This window comes from Somniosus microcephalus, chromosome 10 (assembly GCF_052327205.1).
Source record: "Somniosus microcephalus isolate GS21.2 chromosome 10, FLI_Smic_1.0, whole genome shotgun sequence".
Lineage (NCBI taxonomy): Eukaryota > Metazoa > Chordata > Chondrichthyes > Squaliformes > Somniosidae > Somniosus > Somniosus microcephalus.
The window spans coordinates 85954474-85962822 of record NC_140996.1 but is presented as its reverse complement, the minus strand read 5'-3'; positions in this window follow the sequence as shown (position 1 = coordinate 85962822).

Here is an 8349-nt window from a genome sequence, read left to right as displayed (position 1 = left end):
CAAGTCACCGAAGCCAAGGGAAATGAGTTTAGGTTGTGGGAAAAGAACGCCCGCTTGGCAAGGCAAGTTAGGGAACAGGAGGAGAAAGTACAGGAGGTAAAGGCAGCTTACAAGCCAGCGAGCGAACGGGGATTTGAGGAGACAGATCACGGCCCCTGCAAAGAGCGGATAGAATATCTGAGCCTGGCCCTCAGGAAGGCAAAAGGCATGGTGTGCCTCATAAGCCCAAAGGCAGGTCAGGCAGATTTTATGGGGAACGAGGGGAGGACAGTTCCAACGTCACCGGTAGTAGCCAGGGATGACCCGGTTGAGGGACAGGAGGTCTCACGACCACCACCCGTAGCACCAAGTTTCAGCGAGGTCTGGCAGCAAGGGGGGGTGGAGCCAGAGGTGGGAGCAGAGGTGGAGCAACCCCCGCCAGAGAGGTCGGAGCCGGGACCGATGTGCCGAGCACGGCATCGGAGGTTCGGCCCACTCGTCAATGGCGACGATGAGGGACCCCTCCAAAGCCAGTTCGTATTACCCTATAGCACCCAACACCTTAGGGCTATGGTGAACCATATCCCAAAGCTCTCCGAAAAGGGAGACCCCTCGATCCACTTCAGGGGCATAGAGCAGGCAGCCAGCGTCAACAACTGCGATGGCGCTGAGCAGGCCAAGATGCTGCTATTCTCCCTGGAGAGCAGTCTCCTCCGATCCCTCTCTGACGAGTGTAAGAGGTGGCAGAGCGGGCATGAGGCTCTCAGGGATGAAGTTCTGGAGGCCATGGGGATGAATGAGGGAAGTCCTTTCTCCCGTGTGGAGAAGACAGGCCAGCTCTCAGGGGAAGCCCCGCAGGCTTTCGCGGACCAGTTTTGGCCGGTGTACCGGAGGGCCTGCCTGGGGATGCCGAACTGGGTGTTCCTGAATGGGGATCCCCTGGCCCATTGGCTCCGTTGCCTGTTGGCAAACAGTTTGCCACAGGTCCGGGCCAAGGCAGAGGTCTGGTTCGACACCAAGAACCCCCAGACCACCGAACTTACGGTGATCAGACAGTTGACTCTAGCCTATAAAAATGGTAGGGAACCGATTCACACCCACCTAAGGGAAAGTTGCATGATGTAAAACTCGGTCCGGGTAGGAAAGAGTGGCACCAGGAAGGAAATAGCCACCTCAACACAAAGATGAATTGTTACGGGTGCGGGAAGGATGTTCACTGGCGGAAGGAATGCAAGAACCCTTGGAAAGATAACAAGGGAAAGAATTCCACAGCCCCAGCCCAAAAGGCAGAGGCGGGAATCCCTCCCGCAGCAGTCGAGTCACTTTTGGACACCATGAGGTCCTTATTGACTGGTTAGGGGAGAGTAGCAGCCGCTACCGGTGTTCTGACCCTGTCAGCCTAATCAAACCCACAGCCCTGACTAGAGCCTGCGCAGCCTGTTTACCTGTGTTCTCTCCGGTACGATGAATGGAAAAGACCCCTCTTGGAGAGGGAGGTAGAAAAGGTGACAGGGACCTATCTGTTAGACACGGGGGCATCATGCACCGTGGTCTACTCAGCTAACCCCACCACCTTGCCTCTATCTAACGGGGTCCCATACATTCTGCCGGGGTTCACAGGCAAAGAACAGGCTGGCTCGTTTTCCATCCCGCTCGCCATTCGGTTAGGACTGCTCCGCTCTAAGTGGACCTGTGTCCTGATGAAATGGGAAGTGGAGGGTGGAAGAGGGGTCCTGGGAGCCGACTTTATTGTAGGCCACGGGATCCTAGTGGATTTGAGAAATCATTGCCTGTGAGGGGCAGGTAAAGGAAAGAATGGTGAGATCGTAGTAATCCCGGGAAAGGAAGGGAAGGGGACCCTGTTCACCATGAAGCCCAAAGAGGGTTATAAGCTCGAGCTTATGGTCAGTAACACCCCACAGGAATTCCTGCATATGTGCAGGCCCACCTGGCCACATTTGCCATACACAAACATGACTGCGGGAGGTGTAGTGTATGTACCTTTAAGGGGAGAACTACTTTTTACAGCTCCTGTATACTGCAGTACCGGCAGTGACCACACCTGTATATAAACCCTGAGTAGGGATCTGTACTGTTAGTTTTTGGGTGACCCTCATCCAGCAAACACCTGTTGATTGTTCCTCTGCAGTCTCTGTCTATTTGTTGAAGGACACCATACATTAAGATTCACGGATTTAACATTGACGACGAGTCGATTCAAATCTACCTGCAACTCTGCAGAAGAAGGCCGATTCCAGGGGCACGGGCATCGACCATCCGGCGGGGACTCCAGCGAGACGGGCTGGCAGCAGGTACGGCGAAGACCCTTCCTGGACGGCGGCGGCTAGAGCTGACCGACGGCACAGGGGAAGGCCAAGCAGCGTCGACGGGGTAAGAGAGAGAGAGTAAAGCGCACAGGGCGCAGCCGGGGTTGAAGACCGAGCGGCGTCAAGGAGAGAGGCGCGCAGGAAAACGCGCATAGCGCGGCCGGTGTTCAAGGGCTGAGCAGCGTCTGCGGGGGAGGAAAGGAAAGCGCGGGAGACGCCATTTGAGCCGCAGCGGAGAAGAAGGGAGAGTGCGGGAGACGCCATTTTGGAGCCGCAGCGGAGAAGAAGGGAGAGCGCAGGAGAAGCCATTTTTGAGCCGCAGCAGAGAAGAAGGGAGAGTGCGGGAGATGCCATTTTTAGCCAGTCTAACCACACCCAGGGATGCCGAAGAGTGGCAGTGTCACAGCGTTCGACAATGAAGTCGAAGATTGGGCGACATATGTAGAACGCATAGAAGTGTACTGCAAGGCGAATGAAGTGCCAGATGCCAGGAAAGCACTGGTATTGTTGAATTCCATGGGTGCAAAAACGTATGGCTTACTGCAAAACCTAGTATCCCCAGAGAAGCCAGTGGAAAAGGATTTTGAAAGCATAGTGGCAATCCTACAGGACCACTTAAAACCCACACCGCTGCTGATAGCAGAAAGATTTAAGTTTCACAAAAGGAACCAGCATAAAGACGAAAGTAATGCTGAGTATTTAACGGAACTGCACAAGCTATCGAAACACTGCCAGTTTGGAACGGGACTAGGAGATACTTTAAGGGACAAGTTTGTGTGTGGGCTTCAAAGTGAAGGAACCCAGAAATGGCTTCTATCAGAAAAGGATCTTACGCTGGACAAGGCTTTCAGCATGGCAGTATCACATGAAGCAGCAGCACGGGGTGCTGCAGAGATACAATGGAGGCCGCAAGAATATGGCACAAATGAAATGTCATATGGAGCAGTGAAGTGCTATCGCTGCGGCAGAACAACACACGACCAGAAGGATTGTTGGTTCAAGGACCAAGTGTGCAGACAGTGTTGAATAGTAGGACACATAGCAAGTGTCTGCAGGTCGGGAAAGAAAACCAGCAGCAAGAAATCTCCACAGGAGAAGTACAAAAAGGTACAAAAGGTGACGGAGAGTTGTTCAGACGAACAGAAAAGTGATACAGACTCCGGAAGCAAGGAGCTGGGTTGTCTGAAACTATATAATGTAATCAAAATGGAGGATCACCAAACTATCTAGGTCACGCTCAAAATAGATGGAATCCAAGTGAAAATGGAATTGGACACAGGATCAGCCCTAACAGTCATATACCGAAGGGACTACAAGCGGCTATTCTCACATATATCCTTGAGAGATACAGAGATTGTCTTGAAGACGTACACGGGGCAAAAAGTCTACCCCAAAGGAAAAATAAGGGTGAACATTATATATAACGGCAAGGAAACACCAAAAATGGACCTATATGTATTGCCAGATGGAGGATCACCACTACTAGGACGTGAATGGATCCGGAAGATACAGCTAGGTTGGCATTCCATACAAACACTGACTGTAGATGCCAAAAAGGATGACGACGTCACACCTGGATGGCTGTCAAAAATGCTAACTGACGCACAAGAAGTGTTCCAGGAGGGACTCGGAACACTAAAAGACATAACAGCGACGATCAAAATAGAGGAAAATGCAAACCCAAAGTTTTTTAAGATCCGCCCAGCCGTCGAAGCAGAGCTGGAAGGTTTGGAACATTCTGGAGTACTGTCCAAAGTGGACTGGAGCGAGTGGGCTACACCCATCGTTCCTGTAATGAAGAGGTCGTTGAGTAATACGCCTGGGGAACCAAAGAAGGTTCGCATCTGTGGGGACTTTAAGCTGACAGTGAACCCAGTCCTCCACACGGTACAATATCCGCTTCCGCTGATTGAAGATATTTTCGCCTCGCTATCTGGAGGAAAATGCTTCACTAAGATTGATCTGGCCCAGGCGTACCTGCAAATGGAGGTAGAAGAAGCCTCGAAACAGTACCTCACGATCAACACTCATAAAGGTCTCTACCAATACAACCGGCTGGTGTTCAGGGTAGCATCAGCTCCGGCTATTTGGCAAAGGGCAATGGATCAAGTCCTGCAAGGGATTCCAGGGACACAGTGTTATTTGGTCGACATCCTTGGCACGGGCGAAAATGACAGTGATCACCTCGCCAACCTGGAGCAGGTGCTCACTAGATTGAAGGAATATGGGCTCTGAGCTAATCACCACAAATGCTAGTTTTTCCAGAAGCAGATCTCGTATTGTGGCCATGTTATTGATGAAGAGGGGTTACATAAGTCCCCTGAAAAGATTGAGGCAGTAGTCAAGGCTCCAGCACCGGAAAATGTGTCACAACTGAGGTCGTTCCTCGGGCTGGTGAACTACTACCATAAGTTCTTGCCGAATTTGTCTACAGTACTACACCCACTGAACACCCTACTGCAAACGGGGGTACCATGGAAGTGGAATGACGAATGTAAATGAGCTTTCCAGAAGTGCAAATAATTGATCACATCAAAAGAGGTGTTGGCTCATTTCAACCCAGCACTACCAATTCGGTTGGCGTGTGATGCATCAACCTATGGTATTGGAGCGGTGCTGTCGCACAAATTCCCTTTGGCTCGGAGAGGCCAGTAGCCTTTGCGTCTCGGTCACTAACCTCAGCCGAGCACAACTACGCCCAGATTGACAGGGAGGCCCTCAGCCTAGTGTGGGGAGTGAAAAAGTTCAACCACTATCTGCATGGGCAGAAGTTCACCTTGCTGACTGACCACCAACCACTTGTCTCCATCTTTAATCCAAAGAAGGGCGTTCCGGTGATGACTGCGCAACGGCTACAAAGATGGTCCCTTTTTCTAGGGGTGAACCAATATGAAATAGAGTATAAGGGCATGAAACAGCATGGAAACGCTGATGGGCTATCATGCCTGCCACTGCCTACTGCGGAGGAAGCACCAGCAGTGGACCCTGTCGAAATATTTTATTCGACAATAATTGAACGCTTGCCAGTAACTAACGCGGATATAGAGAAGGAGACCCGAAATGACCCGACACTGTCTCGGGTATATGACTTGACGGTGAAGGGATGGCCAACACATGGCGACTCACTGTTGCCAGCATTCTCACCCAGAAGAGAACAGCTGTCAGTATGCCAGGGGACCTTGATGTGTGGATCCCGAGTGGTAATTCCACCCAAGTTAAGGGAGAGAGTGCTCAATGAGTTTCACGAAGGCCATCTGGGAGGGGTGAAAATGAAAAGCCTTGCTAGGGCTTATGTGTGGTGGCCGGGGATCGATCAGCAAATCGAGGACCTGACAAAGAGCTGCTCAGGATGCCAGAAGGTCCAAAATGCACCACCACATGCCCCTCTACACCCATGGGCGTGGCCCTCCTCTCCATGGCAACGGGTGCATATTGATTTTGCTGGTACATTCATGGGCTCAATGTTTTTAATAGCCGTGGATGCGCACTCGAAATGGCCTGAGGTGATAAAAATGTCCTCCACCACCACAGAAAAAACGATTGCAGTCCTACGGACCATATTTGCCAGGAACAGCTTGCCAGAGCAGATTTGCTCTGATAACGGACCACAGTTTGTGTCCGAAGAGTTTCGGAAATTTATGAAAAGGAATGGTGTAAGGCATTACACATCCGCCCCGTATCATCCAGCCACAAATGGGTTGGCTGAGAGGTTTGTACAAACCTTTAAAAAGGCAGTAAGGGCCATGTGCGATGACGACGTTCCAGTGCAGCATAAGGTGGACAATTTCCTGTTAGCCTACAGAAATGCGACACATGCAGACACCAACAGACCCCGGCCATGATGTTCTTTAACCGAAGGTTGAGATCTCGTCTGGATTTGCTCAGACCAAATGTACGAAGAGATGTTGAGAATAAGCAATTCCAGCACATCAATGAGAAGCCGACAAGGAGCTTCAATGTAGGGCAACCGGTCTTGGCCCGCGACTACCAAACAGAGAAATGGCAACCAGGAACGATATGCACACGGCAGGGGCCAATAATGTACACAGTGGATGTTGGGGAGAATATTGTGAGATGGCATGTCGACCAGATCCTAGAGTCACAGGAAGGAGCCAACCCCATGTCTCGCGTACCTGGTGATGAACCCGACATACAGGTAGCATCTACCCCAGAAACAGTAGCATCGGAAGCTGATGAACCAACCGACGACAGGGGGCCAGAATCACCTCCGCACCAAGAGCAAGACACTCAGGAAAGCCGCTATCCAGAAAGGATCAGGAAGCCGCCCCAAAGACTGAATTTATAAATGGACTATTTTCAGTTAATGTTACATGTTAAAAGTGTTAATTGTTAAATAAATTTTATGGTACTATTAATCTAAAAGGGGAGGAATTGTAGTGTATGTACCTTTAAGGGGAGAACTACTTTTTACAGCTCCTGTATACTGTAGTACCGGCAGTGACCACACCTGTATATAAACCCTGAGTAGGGATCTGTACTGTTAGTTTTTGGGTGACCCTCATCCAGTAAACACCTGTTGATTGTTCCTCTGCAGTCTCTGTCTATTTGTTGAAGGACACCATACATCAAGATTCACGGATTTAACAGGAGGGTCAAAGGGTTTGAGGTCAGCGTAGATGGGGACCCCATGGCCCGACCACAGAAACAGTATCACTTCCCCAGGGAAGCAGAGCCAGACATGGAAGCAGCCATGTGTTCTTTAGTGCAGCAGGGAGTTCTGAGACCGATAGCTACCCATGTGAATTCTCCATTGTGGCCGGTTAGAAAGCCGGACAATTCTTGGAGGGCCACGATGGACTATCGGGTGCTCAATAGTAACATCCCAGCCTGTGCACCCACGGTAGCAGCAGTTGCCGACCTGATAGGAAGTATTCCAGCATTCGCGACCACTTTCACGGTGCTGGATATTTCCAGCGGGTTTTGGTCCATCCCTTTAAGGAGGATCAGTACAAGTTTGCCTTTATGTTTAAAGGACAACAGTACACGTGGAACTGCTTGCCTCAGGGCTTCCATAACAGCCCCAGCATTTTCCATCAATGCATGGCAAACTGTTTAAAGGAGTTCAGCCAGCCCAGACAGTTGGTACAATGTGTGGATGACCTGCTTCTCTTCACCGATTCAAGAGAGGAGCGTGGCTCACTATTGGCCGAAATGCTGGAGCTGCTTGGGCAAAAGGGTTTTAAGGTAAACGCCAAGAAAGTGCAAATCGGCCAGCAGGAGGTGAAATTCCTAGGCCTGACCGTGCGCGCTGGAGAAAGGGCCATAGATAAAGCTAGGAGAGGAGAGGTACAAGAGCTACCAGTCCCCAACACAGTGACGGGTGTGAGGTTGTTTCTAGGGCTAACCGGGTAGTGCCGAGACGTTATTGAGGATGATGCAGCCACAGCGGCCCCTCTGCTCTGACTCCTACACAAGGGAGTGGAGTGGGTTTGGGATGAGGGTTGCCAGGCAGCATTTGTCAGGTTGAAGAAAGACTTGCAGGCTGCACCAGCTCTAGGGTCTATAGATGGGGGGAAAGAGTTTTTCCTGGAGGTAGCAGCCAATGGGGACAGCCTGAGTGATGTGCTGCTCCAAGAGTGGCATGGCAGGTTGAGGACGGTGGTCTACTCCGCCAGGATACTCACGGAGGTGGAGAGTAGCGACTCCAAATGTGAGCGTCACCTCTTGGCCACACATTGGGCTGTGAAAATATCGTTGATCTTCACAGGCACCTCTCCCATCACCCTCCTCACCCATCATACACCCACTCAGATGCTTCTGGATGGGAGGATCAAGGATGGAACAGTGAGCAGTGCCCGCATTTCCCACTGGACCTTGCTCCTCTCACAGGTGGATCTTAAGGTGAAGGGTCTCTGTGAGCCAAAGCTCGCAGCCAACCTGGTATATGCTGGAACAGCCCACCGGTGTTCCATCGAAGGGGTTTAGGAAGTGAACATAGGTTTACGGGCTGGGATGCACCCCACAGGCCGCGAGATCTATGTAGGCGGTTCCAGCACGGTATCTGCTGGCGAGCGTCTCACGG